The following is a 12,653-nucleotide window of genomic DNA, read 5'->3' as shown; positions in this document are numbered from 1 at the left end:
GGAAGCTGAGATCATTGATTCTGAATAGGAAAATCTTAGTATGATGGTAAATGGCTAGGGAGAGAAAAATGCAGCAAGATTAAATAGAGGCTAGGTATGCACATTAAATAACAGAGTTATGTCAGTTAGTCTATAAGGTGCCACAGGACTCCTCGCCACTTTTGTCATATGGCTAGGAATTCAGGGCTCTTCTATTGGTGCAGATCCATCAACTTTCCCACAATTACACTGATTCACAGAGGCTGAGGAACTAGCCCTAAATCCTCATGTTAGAGAGGGCCTCAAGTTGCCAGATATCGATCCATGTTTGAAGCACCCTAAAGTTGGAGGGAGTTCACATCAAGAGCATGGGGTTGGGCTTTCTGTACTTTAAATAACCATACAGAAAATGAGATCCCTTCGGGGCAATCTTGGCTGTCTGAGGCCATGTCTATACTACCGCAGGCTGTCAACCTAAGTTACCCGACCTCAGCTACGTGAATAACTTAAGTCTGCTTATCACAGTATCTTCACAGTGGTAAGCCAATAGCTGACACTCTCCCATCGACTTCCCCTATTCTTCTCGTTTTGGTGGAGTATCAGAGTTGATGGGATAGCGCTCGGTGGCCGATTTATCGCACCTATACCCGACCTGCTAAATCAAATGCTGCTAGATAGATCACTGCTGATCAATCCACTAGCTAGTGAAGACACGCCCTCATCATTGCCATAGACACTACAAATAAAACAAAGTCTTTGTCTTGGAGGAGCTTATTGGCAACACAGCATCACACTGAAAGGGGAGGATAAGAAAGGCCAATAGAGTAAAGAGAGATCATTAGTATCTTAGCATTATTACTGAAGTGCTGAACAGATGTTTGTCCTGAATAGTAGCTAGCATGCAAAGGAGATAATCTTGTCACACATGCGATAAGTATGGCAATCCTGCCACACTTTATTGTGCATGCATGGGAAGGGATGCTGGAGAAAGGAGGCATATGGTAAGGGGGAGAAATTGCTAGCTGCTAAATCTGTATAGTTATTCTCCGGTGGATTCTGAATCCAGCCTGATCAGGGCATCCCAATCACCATCTCTGTGCTAATTAAATACTGGCTGAGGATGAAAGGCAGTATTATCATTAAGCAATGGGGCAATCTTTTCCATACAGAGTAAGAGAATGGCCTGGGAAGCCAACTAACTGCACTGGGAAAGAGGGGTTACAAACATGCTGGCTTTTGGTCTTTGGTTTCCCCCATTCTCATGCATATGCGTTTGGAGTTGGTAGCTGTACCAAGGCGGAGATGGGAGTTTATAAACTTTCCAACAGTTGAACACGAGTGTGTCAAACCTCCTTATTTCACTCAGCCTCAACATCCAGGGGAGCCTGCAGCTAGTGGGAATACTTGTGGCACACAGAAATGCAAAAACAAACCTTCCAGCATTTTATGATGAAGAACTATAGGGACTCCAATTCTGGCTCGTGCTGAATCAGCCACATCCTATTAGGAGTTTAGGTGCTCATCACCGCCCCCCCAGGATCAGGCCCTCTAAAATGGCCTTAAGTTAGCTTTCTTAACTAATGTGAATTTGAAAAAGTTATAGATGAGGAACAACTGAAATCTACTGCCTGAGGAAGGAAGAAGGAAGGAAGGAAGGATAGATGTCACATGGGCTCAATGAAAAAATATTCCATACATCTTTACAAGTTAGCCATGAACTGACATTCCAAGCGGCCCCATAAACATCCTATTTTTAACATGCAGGGTTTTTTTAGTGTTTTCATCCTGCCACCCTCACCTCTCCTGTCTGACTATGGCACAGGACACATGCATCATCCAGCTACTAGCTGATTTCTAGTTTGTATATATCCACGTTTCAAAATATGGTAGCAAGTCAGCAGCCAAGAAGGATTTTATAATTGCCACTGTGTTGCACATTCTAGCTACTCAGAACTCCACGGTGGCAACGGGGATCAAACACAACTTTTCCTGATCCAAAAGCACGTGGCTAGGTCACTTCAGTAAAAGGAAACTCTCTGCTAGCAGTACACAGGCTATGACTCACAATTGAGCAGTTCTGAATCTGTCCAGTAGAAGGCAGTGGTTCACTTGCAATTACTACCTCCTTGCATTTAAAATAGTGTTGTAGGTCCTCAAAACACTGCACAGAAATGTTTACTTTTAGGAATGGGATCATTGCTCACATTCACAGCTGACACTAGATTAATCATCAGAGTGATCATGCGCAAAACAGGTGCTTTTAAAAAATAAGACAAATAGATAACATATTCAATAGAAGCCTCATCACAAAGTCTCTTTTTTATAACAAAAAACAGAACGAGAAGGCAGCTGCAGTTGCAAACAACCGTCCTCTCCATTCAGCTCTATCTTCAAATCCTACTGCTGCTGCAAGGTCTTCCAGCCCTAGACCTTCAGATATCCGACCTTATTTGCACCAGCTGGCTGCACTGAATGTTTGATTCTCAATCAACATATTTTCTATAGTTGATGTACATGGGCATGAGTCTGCAAACCCTCACGAAAACTGACTTCAAAGGGACCACTCAGGTGAGCAAAAATTCATAACTGGCCCTGGTCATTCAGTGTGATCCAGATAGGCTGCACGTATCTGGAGCCTCGCTGATGTTAGCAAGGTCTCCGTTTTGACGTAAGAACATAGCAATTGACAGACCGGTTCTGAAACTGTGTTCCAAGAAATCCCCACAATAAGCAGAAGGTCTTATCCTAAGCCCTACTAGTGAGGGATGTGGGGTTAAACATGCAAAACATGAAGGTTTATCTGCCTTCCCTTCTTTGGATTTTTGTTTTTTGGTTACAATCAGTTATTCTAGTTCTGGAAATTCTCGTTATCTGTATACCACATCTAGACCTTTGTTGACGCTTGCTACGTTTTTGGCCTCCACTTTATTTGGTGGCAGTGAGTTCCATGAACTAATTATACAGTGTGCAGTTCTTGCATAATGAGATCAGAAGTTCCTGATCTACCTTCTCTAGACTCTGAATTAGTTTAGACACTTTTAGCTTGTCACCTCCTTTCTAAGAAAAAGCATCCCAATCCTTTCCATCTCTCTTCCCAGGAAAGTTTTCCCATGCTCCTAATCACTCTGGCTGCTCATCTCCAAAAATCTGGTGTCAGGGGTCCACCCCCACACATCACACTGACGACAAAGAGCATTTTTTCCAGAAACATATTCTGTACAGCTGTGCACACTGCCTTTGCTAAACAAATAACCCCCAGACCACTGGAATCAATGTAATGCTTTCCATTGACTTTGATGGGCTTTTGATCTGGCCCTGAATGAAAGTCTACAATACAGACACATACACCTGTCTTCAACATGAGCCTTTGTATTTCACTGTTTGTCCGCCTCCCTCTCTCTCCCCCCCCTCCCCCACCCTCACCAAATTCCAGCCCTGCGACGGTCACAGTGCACCCAGCATCTGCATGTGTGAACACAACACTATGGATATGACAATGCTGCACTGGAGATGGTGACTAAGTTCAGCTGCCAACTTCACTTCCCTATATCCTGACACCCTGGCTCTGATCCCTGACCCATTAAACAATGAACTGCTCTGTTTAATGTGGTTGAGCATTCTTCCCACTGAATTCTCACATCTGATGTTCTGTGCAGCAAACAGAATGCAAGGAGCATGGAAGGGGAAAAAAATCCAACCCTCATATCACTGATTCTTCTTAAATCTACGCAGGTGATACCTGTACCTTCCTATAGGCTCCCTATATGGACTGTGTTCTTTAGGAACAGTGCTAGACAGCTGAGAAATGGCAGAGAGCTGCAAGCTGCATGTGATATTGACAGTATGAAGGCAGTTAATCTATTTTCCATTGGCAATGTGCACATATAATTAATATTATGTCTGCCCCACATTATGCCAGATATTGTTCCTAAACACCAGAGTGTGCAACCACAGAGGGAAGTTTATGTATCTACAGACACACGGGACAGCTGCTGGAATCATGTGGCAGAAAGGGCTGTTATTCATGAATGATGCTTCAATTGAGTTATGCAGGGAGCCTTCCCTCTCCCAGTGGGACCTCTCTCCAGTTGAGTGGGAACTGTATTCAGCAATTTGGAAAAACCAGGTGCCTCAATAAACGTAGGGATAAGATTTTCAAAACCTACAAATGACTATTATTATTAATCATGTTTATTACAATAGGGCTGACACACCAGACATGGAAAAGCACCAAAAAGTAGGCAGTCCCTGCCCTAACAACCTTCCAGTCTAAATAGTGGTGGATTTGATTTTTTGGGATGCCCAAGTTGAGACACCACCGTAAAATGGCTTCATTTTCAAAGAGTGTCTTTTCCTGAAGAATCACTAGACACTTCTGAAAGGTTGGGTTTAGAAGCCTTATTTTAAGCAGCTATTGTTTACAGCCCTGGTTTATAGCCCTGCACTACTGGACTTTAAAGCCAAGACAGTTGTATTGGTAGGAAACCTATCACTGGCCCAGGAGTGAATTTTCCCATCCTGGGCAGTAGGTGGAAGCAGTTTTGGGTGAGAGAAACCATATTTTGGACAGAGAAATTTGTTCCTAGGTGCTAGTGAAATAAATGCAAAGAACCACCAGACCGATACAAAGATTCCCTGATGCTCTCAAGTTCTCCAGTGAAATCACACACCAGCTGAATAACCATGAAGAAAGAATGTATAAAAAAAGGGCAACTCCAGAAACAAAATCCCCCATGAATTGCTTCCCACGGAGAAACAGGCATCCTTTTCCGACCTAGACAGCAAGATGTGCACTTACATAGTTCCTGCTTAAAGGGCATGTCTTTTCCACTCAGCTTCTGAAAATGCAGTTGAAAGGTAACACATATCCGCTTGCTTTGGAGAGAGTCTTTGACAAGAGAAAGACTGTAAGATCTCTGGGGTGGGAGCTATCTTTAAAGTTGGTGCTGTCCCAGTACAAATGAATGCTACAATCTATGGTCTGTGCTATGCAGGAATCAGACTACATCAGGGGCGGTAAAAGGGGTCTCCATGGGCCAGATCCAGCCCGCCAAGTGGGTTGATCTGGCCTGTGGCCGCCCTGCTGCTCCTCTGCCCCCAGGCCAATCGAGACCTGCAAAATGGCCTCTTAGCTTGCAGCTTCATGTGAGGAAATAACAACACACTGTATTTACATGATGCCTTTCCACTGAGTGGTATTCTAGGTGTGTCACGATACAGAAATTAAAATCCCATAAAATTACAAAGCCAAGTGTAATAGTCCCTAGCATGTTTCTAATGCTTTTTTTAACCTTTCTCAGCTGACCTCTTGGGGAAAGTGGGTATATGCCATGGTGGGGCTAGAAGGGATAAGGTGAAGTAGGAGGATATCCACTAGCTCATGCAGCAGAGGCTAATACGTTTAATTCCAGAGATGCCACGTTCGACCTGGGGTCTGTTTGTATGATACTCAGAAGATCTGCTCTGCTACTGATTGCCCTTTGTGATCTTGGTCAAGTCAATTGATGTCTCTGTACCTCAGGGGGCAATAATGCTTCCTTTGTTTTTTATCTACCTTGTCTATTAGACTGTAAGTTCTCCAGGTCAGGAATTGTCTGTCACTGTGTTTCTACAGCACTATGCAATATGGGCTCCCAATTTTGACAGCCCTACCTCTGCTGGTAATACAAATAAATAATTTGTAATATCTGTTCTGCATCTAAGTCACTAATATCTGCTTTGGTCCAGTAAACAGCATTACATCACCCACTGCATGTGACATTTGTTTGTGAAAGCCCAGGCTGTAATATCACTTCTGGTCTCCTCCAAAGAAAAATTAATCCAGCTTCCTGTTATACTTTCCTTAAGTGCTGTTTGTCTTTCTTAAGTTCAACTTATGTTTTGCCATCATCAATCTTTTATGTCCACAGTGGACTTTGCCAGGGACATGGGCCAGTCCTGATGTCATGATGCAAGCTTGATAGAGAGAGAAAAATTCTTTCAAGCAATGTTACCAAAGCCAAAGCATGAGGCAAATACGTATTGTGAAGGAAATGAATCCAGTATAACACTTGGTCTCCAAGGATGGGGATTTATAGATGTAAATTGCAGTGCAACGAAATGAGACTATAATCAGTAGGTTCTCCCAGTCAAATATGATGGCTGGCTATAAAAAAGGCCTCGGTATTTTTATGACCAATAAGTAGAAGGAGGGAACAAAACAGCCAGTTGTAGTGCATCACCCTGTCCAGCCGGTTTGGGGATCACATCTCCATACGGCATTGCATCATCAGCATGGTTCAGCACAAACACTATAAGGAAACACCTCTGGCAGTACAGGAGTTGTGTTAGCTGACCTAGTAGATCTTTTCCAGCTCTAACTGAGGTTTATAAAGATTTGTTCCTCCTTCCTCTGGAGGGTGGGCTGCTGCTAGAAGCACTCAATGAACCAGAGTTCTGATTCTAACCATCTGTTCATAAGGGAGAATTTGGCTACAGCTGTGCAAGTTCACAGCTGATGTAAGAAGATGCCACTTAATCAACATCAATGGTGTTGGAACCTCTTTCACTAGGAGTGAGTTTGGCTAACAATGTCTGTGGTGCCCTGAGGACTTCATATGTGTTCAGTTAAATGGCCACCAGTCAGGTCATATGTTGGCAGGAATCCACCAAGGTCTCTCTCGTGTGGCTTTGTTATTCCCTTGATGCAGACCATGACCTCTAACACACTCTAATCTCATGACCAGCCTACTCTGAAACATAGTTCAAAAGAGCAGAACCACAATTCACCTCCATTAAAATGGAGTCCTGACCCATTTTGGGGTCCTGACCCTCAGTCTGAGAACCCTAGTTCGGTGTTTTTCAAACTTAGGTCACACGATTGCCAGGGTAGGCCACTGGTGAGCCTACACTGCTTTATTTACTTAATGTGTCTATAGCCACAGAGCCCCGCAGTTCCCATTGGCTGGAAACAAGGAACTGCAGCCAATGGGAGCTGCAAGGTTCCATGGCTATGGACACATTAAGTAAACAAAGCATTGTAGGCCTGCCAGTGGCTTACCCTGGCGGCCCCACAACCTGCCCCACAATCCAATTTTGAAAAACGCTGCCCTAGAAGTTCTCTTCAGGGAGCCACTCCCACCTGTTCTTATATCCAAGTGAAATAAAATGAGCCTCAGTGAGTCAACTAAAGACACTTAAGAGGGCAATCCTTTTTGGAAAGGGTTAAGAGGTTGTGGTGACTGAGGTGAACCCTGCTAGCCTGTGACACTCCCATTAACTCTATGGGTATGTTTACACTAGCCCCCTCGTTCGAACTAGGGAGGCTAATGTAGGCATTCGAAGTTGCAAATCAAGCCCGGGATTTAAATATCCCGGGCTTGATTTGCATCTTCACGTCCAGGCGCCATTTTTAAATCCCCTTAGTCCGAACTAACTACAGGACTTAGTTTGAGTTAACGTTTGACTGCCGCGTGTAGCCGCGGGCAGTTAGTTCGGACTATGGGGATTTAAAAATGGCACCCAGACGGGAAGATGCAAATCAAGCCCGGGATATTTAAATCCCGGGCTTGATTTGCAACTTCGAATGCCTACATTAGCCTCCCTAGTTCAAACTAGGGGACTAGTGTAGACATACCCTATGTGCTTGCATCTGGCAGAACAGTCCGTTTGTTACTGGAGATCGGGTAAGACTTTATGCCCCTGGTACAGAAGTGACCTATGAGACATTTTACATGCTGAAGGTCCGAATCACCTCTCATTTATATCCATACAAGCCCAGTGTAATGAACTGAGCTACACTTGTGCAATAACAGTGAAATTTCTTGTATAAAACACAAACAGCTCAGCCAACCAGATCAAATGTTAACACTGCTGTATGAAGATGAGCAGGGTGGAGTGAACTGGTTTAATTAGAGGATAAGAAACAGTTTACTCCCAGAATTACACAGCAAACACAAAATCTTTAGGAGTGGCTAAGTGCTCTTTTATAATTGTATACTGTATCTTCCCTCCCTCTGACCTGAAATTGTTAGGAGTCTTACCATTATGATATCAAGCCTAGCTGAGATCGGATCCCCATTGTGCTAAAGGCTGTTTAAACACAGTAAGGGCACTGTCCCTGCCCACAGAGCTAGCAGCCTAAATAGGCAAGACAAAGAATGAGACAGTAACTATAACTTCTGATCCTGATTTTTATATTCATACAGCACCTTTTGTGCAAAGGGACCTCAAAGCATGTTACAGAGACAACACACAAAGAATTAAATACCCCACTACTGAAATACAGCTTCCTCTCTAGTGAAACAGCAGCTTATGGACTCTGCAGAGCATCAATGTACCATGCTACCAGGCATATCATTACACCACTGCATCTGGAGGGAGGTTATGAAATTGTGCAAGGAGAAATTTGGATAGGTCCCTGGGTTTAGCACCTTACCAAAACCGATCAGGATCGGTCTTTGCCACCATTTCCACAAAAGTCAGCTCCGTGCCTCCTACTTACACTGAAGCAACACTCCCCTACCTGGACACCTATGGAAGGGACACATTTATAGGGAGCGTCTCTTCATGTCTGACAATACAAATAAAATTATGGAACAGTTTCTTGTGTAAATACACTCAAATCCTGAATGAGCCAACGCATGATCAGAGAGGGCCCCCTGGGGTCTGAATTCAAAGCATAGGTCATTGCAGTAACAGAGGAAGCAATGCAGTTAAACAGGGGGCACTCTTCTCTCTCAACCAGCACAGAAACCAATGCGGGGGGTGGACTGCGTGTGTGTGTGTGTGTGTGTGTGTGTGTGTGGGGGGGGGGGGGGGGAGTTGTTGTTTTTCCAAGGAGATGGAAAACTGAGGTCCAGACTTGTTTCCATTGCTGAGCCCACAGGACATTTTACAAGAGTAGAGGTCTCCTACATGCATAAGGATGGTGCCAATCTAACGCCTTCCATGTGAGGATCTCAAGTATGTGCAGTTGCTTACCTCTTTCTGACCCCTTGTCAGACAGGTACCGTGAGCATTACCGCCACCATTTCATACACCTGGAAAACGAAGACCAATGTTTTCCAAGCCAGCCACTGACTTTTGCACTTAGCTGGAAACGCTGAGGCCCTGACCCCCAAAGAGATTGACGCTCCTTGCTGACATTAATTTCAATGTGATTTAGATGCTTACATTCTGTTACGTATCTGGGCATGGATTTCAATGGGAACTGCGAGTGCTCAGGATTTCTGAAAATCAGGTCCAAATGTTTCAAGATGGACACCCAAGACTGAACAAATTAAAAAAATATCAGTGCCCATTTTTGGCAACTGAGGCTGAGACTCTCTGCACGACACTAGGCAAGCGACTATAAGAGACAGCACTAAAATCCAAGTCTAACTTCCGTACCTGGGAATATGGTATCCCTTGGAGTTACATGTGTTTATACCTGCCTTTGTCACATCTCGTCTTGAAAACAATGAGTAGCATTGCTGTGTGCTGTTGCAAGCTATGGCATTTCACCCCAGAGATGGCTGCATTTCCAAGGGAGGATATTTTTCTAAAACACGTGGTTTGCAAAGTGCTCTAGGATCTAACTGTGTGAAAGGCACCCTTATACTCACATATCTTTATCATTTGTCTCCTGCATTTCACATCCTCATACACAGCATTTAAAAGATTTCCTCTGCTCTTGCTGGAATGCTGGAGTACACGCTGGACATTCACAGGGCTAAATGAGTATACTTTCATTGGACAGTTAATGACATTTGTTGGGGAAAAGTCACTTGGTGATTCAGTGTAGTCAATTTTTTGTAAGGAGGATGCTGCTTTGATCAATTAACCTAAAGGCAGCCTCTATTGCTCAGTACACAAAATAAATCCGTCCAGCTACCAGAAAGTCTAAATAAATACTTCAGTGTTTTAATAGTTTGATCTTTTAAAGAAGTCTAACATAAAGAGATCAAATTGTTTAAATACAGTGAGACCAAAGTATCATGTCTGGTGGTTAGAGTGGGAATTGGGTGCATTGGATTCGTTCAGTGGCTTTGGGCAAATCACACAGTCTTTGATTGGTGCTGACATACTGCAGTGACAAGCATGGTACAGGAACCTAAATAGATCTAATCTCATTCCCAGCATAAAATGACGCAGTACCTATGAAATCTGTGGCACGGTGCCCATTTGGTGCTTGGCTAATTTTGAGTCATTCCCTCAGTTCCACCTTCTGTAAAATGGGACTAATAATATCTGCTTATTTGCACATCTTTGCTATAATGCTTAAGCAATTTAAAGAGTTGCAGCCTAAATTAGGCTCTGGTGACACCCATGATGCTTTATGTTTGCCAAGTGAAAGCAATGAGAACCTAAGGAATAATTTTGCTGATGCAGCCTAAGGAAGGCCAAAATCCACTTTGCTCTCCCAAAGCTATGCTGTCTGTCTCTGAGGGTATGTCTACACTACCCCCCTAGTTCGAACTAGGGGGGTAATGTATGCATACCGAACTTGCTAATGAAGCCCGGGATTTGAATTTCCCGGGCTTCATTAGCAAGTTCGGTATGCATACATTACCCCCCTAGTTCGAACTAGGGGGGTAGTGTAGACATACCCTGAGTGCTAAAATCCAGGGGACACTTATTTTTGTCACTAGAGTCAGCGGATCTCACTCTGAATTCATCCCAGGAACAGATCTGCAGGGTCCGAAGACAGCAACTTCACATAGCCGCTTTGCAAAGCCACACAATGACACGCTGTAACACTAGTGCCATCCTGAGACATCTTCAGATGGAGAGCTCAAGGCAATGAGATTTATTTTAATAAGTCCAGAGTGTGGTATAACTTCTGTTCAGATGCTTTACAACTTATAGGAACTGTTTGATCTTAACAACTAATGATAGCACTTCAATAGCCCTTTATGTCTTCAAAGCATTTGTCAAAAGTTAAATAATTAACGCTAATGACAAGGGGGAAGCTTAAGAAATAAAACCAGTTCTACCAAGATAAAATATCACTGCACATCGGGCAAAGGTGTTCAGAGCCATTCTTAAAAAAAAAGATAAGGGAGAGTTTAAAGGATACCGCTCTTTGTACAGAAGTGGAGGTGAAGGTAACGAAGAACTAGGATATGTCTAGTGTAAAAAAAGGGGTGTTCTTAACTCAGGTTAAAATAGTAGCGAAGACATGGCAAGTCTGCTTTTAACTTGGGTTAATAGCAACTTGAGTTCAATCCCAGGCTGCCCCACTGGATTTAACTGGAGCTGCTCTCCCAAGCTGCCTTGTCTTCACTACTATTTTAACCCACCTTAGCTATCACGTATGTGGCACACGACACAGTAAATGCTGGAAGAAGAAAGTTCATTCATTGTGAAGTATCTAAACTAACCCTTAAAAAACGGACAAAAATGTAGCTTTCATGGGCACAATAATGAAAGCTCATGATACCGTCTACATTTTTTGTTAGTCTCTAAGGTACTGCAGGACCATTAGTTGTTTTTTAAGTTGTTTCAGGTACAGACTAACATGGCTACCCCTCTGAGACTTTTAAACTAACCCTTGTTCCTTTGGAGGGTGTGTTCCTTTCCTATAGTTGGTTCCCCACCAAGAGATAAATCCCAACAATGGGTACAGTAATTCTGGATGATATAAAGACACTAAGGTGCCTAAATAAGTTTGAGAATCTGAGCCTGAGCTCAGATGATATCAATAGATTTTTCCGCCTGTGCAAGATGTAGAAACGCCAAGCACCTTTGGGGTTGGGTGAGATTGATTTGAGTCTCTTTAACCAGTCAGGAGACATCTGCAGCACTTGGTGTAGGCCAAGATGTCTGCTGAAATAATTGCACTGACTTCCAACACCAGCAGAGAATTTGGCTCTGACTATTACTAATTAATGGGATCCCATCTGAGGGTCTGTAGCCATGATGCTGCGCTCTGCAGTGTGTATGGGAGGGGCTCCCTTGGCCTGCAGAGGAGGTGGAAAGAGTCAAGGAATCTGCATCTGTGGTGCTTATATGGTCATTGCTCCCCCTGGCCCCAATGGGAGGGGGGTCCCAGCTGCTCTAGACCCTCCTTTGCCCTGGACTCCCCTGATGCCCGGGCTACAGTGCCTCTGGCTACGAGGAGGGAAGGGGGAGAAGAAGCCTCAAAACGGACACTCCAGCTCACTGATCTCAGAGCCGCGTCCACATGCCCCACCCCTGCTGCCTGCATCCCGCCTCGCGGAGACAGGGGTCCGATCCTTGGCTGGCGTGAAGCGGCCAGCCAGAGCCAGGCTCCCTTGCCTCCAGCTGGCGGCTGGAGGCAATGACACCAGCTGGGCGGCTGCTGCCCGGGGGCTGAGGCCCTTCCCTGGGGCTTTGTCTCCAGGGGGCTCCTCGCCCTCTCCACGTGGGTTGCTGCGGCGCGCAAGCTCAGAGGGAAGCCGGGTCCCAATAACAGCGGACCCCACGCTGCACCCTCCTGGCACCCGCAGAGGCCAGCACACGTGCCCCAGCCCACACACCAACGCTGCCGCTGGGGCCCCGCACCGCCCGCCCGTCGCCGGGCTGCAGCGCGCCCCGCCCGAAGGATCAAGTCTCTGCCGCCCGCCTGGGCGTTTGCAGACAGGAGCCAGCCCCGCACCCCGGGGCGGCAGGTGCGGAGTCAAGGCGCGGAGGGCTCCGCTCCACCCGCGTGGCGGGCTCCTCCCCGGCCGGGTCAGTGCCGCAAGGCAGCA

At 45.1% G+C, this 12,653-nt stretch overlaps 1 protein-coding gene across 2 annotated transcripts in view; it reads right to left on the bottom strand.

The window, feature by feature from the left end:
- Positions 1-12,653, bottom strand: part of GAB2 (GRB2 associated binding protein 2) — a 174,745-nt gene that overhangs the window by 161,363 nt on the left and 729 nt on the right. The gene's annotated exons all lie outside the window — the stretch shown is intronic.

Source organism: Pelodiscus sinensis, chromosome 1 (genome assembly GCF_052426305.1).
Source record: "Pelodiscus sinensis isolate ZL-2025 chromosome 1, ASM5242630v1, whole genome shotgun sequence".
Classification (NCBI taxonomy): Eukaryota; Metazoa; Chordata; order Testudines; family Trionychidae; genus Pelodiscus; species Pelodiscus sinensis.
The sequence above is the reverse complement of the archived record's forward strand: the minus strand, read 5'-3'. Positions and strand labels throughout refer to the sequence as shown.